This window comes from Nematolebias whitei, chromosome 6 (genome assembly GCF_014905685.2).
Source record: "Nematolebias whitei isolate Nwh7 chromosome 6, NemWhi1, whole genome shotgun sequence".
Taxonomy (NCBI): Eukaryota; Metazoa; Chordata; class Actinopteri; order Cyprinodontiformes; family Rivulidae; genus Nematolebias; species Nematolebias whitei.
In genome coordinates this window covers 46,879,768-46,881,736 of record NC_056503.1, presented here as the reverse complement: position 1 = coordinate 46,881,736, position 1,969 = coordinate 46,879,768, and positions in this window count along the sequence as shown.

Sequence of the window (1,969 nt, the reverse complement as noted above, 5' to 3'; positions counted from 1 at the left end):
AGACACACAAAGACATATAGAGACAGAGAGAAACATATAGAGACACATAAAGACACACAAAGACATAGAGACACAAACACACACAGATACATATTGAGACACACTCAAGAGACATATTGAGACACACACAGAGACAGAGACACAGAGACGAGCCTAACAGTAATGTTGAAGTTTTAACCTGAGTTATTACAAAGTCAGACTCTTATTTTGAAGAGTATCTCTGAGCTTTATGTTGAAACTCCAGATTTAAAAACACATCCTGTTTGATCTTTTTGACGTTCTTCTTAGTCAACGTTCCCTAAATTTACAAAAGGCCGAACTGGAGAACAAATGTTTTATACAACAGGATTTATTGAGGCAGACTTCCTGCTGAAGCCAGCCGCCCAGAATCTGCACTGGTTGCCACGGTGATTCCCGCCTTCTTCTGAAGGCGGAGCAGAAAGGCGGAGGGGCAACCCACAGCTGTTGCCTACAGAAACGGAGGCTAAAAAGTAGCCCTCAGACTAACAGCCGCTGTGTGAAAACTAGGTCAGAGCTTAAAAAGTCATGAGTCCTGAGCAGCCGAAGACTTCGGCGGGTTTTTACGTTTCTGCAGCGTTTCATGTTGGACAAACAAGAAACAACAATTTGTTTCCAGGTTAGGAGAAAACTTTGACTCAAATATAACTGAGTCTGTGGAAGCTTTGTGTGTGCACGCTCTGTAATCTGGGGGCGTAAGACATCTGTAAGTCCTACAGCAGCAAGAGACACAGAGAGAAAGAAGAGTAGAAAAAGTTTCTTTTACTCAAAGTGTTGCAGGAATAAGGAGTTTTTTTATTTGAAACCTTTAACGGTTCAACAGTCAGTGCAACATCAACTGTCAGTTGAACTTTCTGTGGAAAATTCTGTCAAATCATTAAACTTAAACTGCACCTGTGTAAAAACTGGTAAAGATGTTAAAATGCCACTTCAGGCACGTAAAGCCCAACTTTCTGCGACTCGTTCACACTTTGAACGATGTTTTTACCGTCAGGTGTGTTTGAGCTGCAGCGCTCCAAACGGGATGGAGTTTTCTACCTGCCCCAAGAAAAAAACATTGTCGTTTATTGGGAAAAATATTATAAAGAGCTCTTCTTTCCATATTCTGTACGTACTGCTACCAAAAGTCATGGCACACTTCCTGACTTAGCTGCACATCTGGGTGTATTTAAAAAAAAAAGGGGTTTCAGAATTCAACATGGGAGAATAACGGGGCTTCAGTGAACCAGAACCCTTAAAAACGTTCTGATGTCTTAAAGAAAACAGCACCGCCTCCACAGACTCAGGCATCAGAACTTGATAAAGCCAACAGAAAGCAGAAGCAAAACATTTGGCTGATACATGCGCTGTAAATTAAGAGTAGACTCTACTTTAAAAGTGGGTGCGTAAAGATAAACCCCCTCCACACACGGTTGATATTCATGCCAAAAGTTTCAGCCCCCCCAGCTCACGTAAAGGAAACACCAAGACTCTTGAAATAGAAATCAGTCAGAAGTGAGCTCAGTCAGTCAGGACGGGGCGTTCACAGACAAACGGAAACTCCACCGTCTCAGACAGGGACGTTTAAAAACCATCACACCGTGACGATATTTAAAGGACGCCTTCGTCCAGAGGCTGCTGCCAACAATCAGCCTCCATCAGGAAGTCGTTAAACCCAAACGGTGTCCTTTAAACTCTTAACTGCTCTCAGTGAAGTTCACCGAATGAGTCAAAAACGGTTTAAAACAACGGGATAAAAAAAATAAAAAATAAAAACTTATGAAGGCTCGAATTGAAAACAGAAGGCGACCACCTCCACTCGGAAAACCGGCGTTCCGTTAGTTCGGAAAATGTCCAGCCCAGTAAGGTTGTGGAAGCTGACACTTCAGTTGTGATGTTGGCGTCGGCCTGTTTGACATCTGACGCTGAAATTAAAATGGAAACCCGGCTTGTTGTGGTTGCAGTGGGGGGG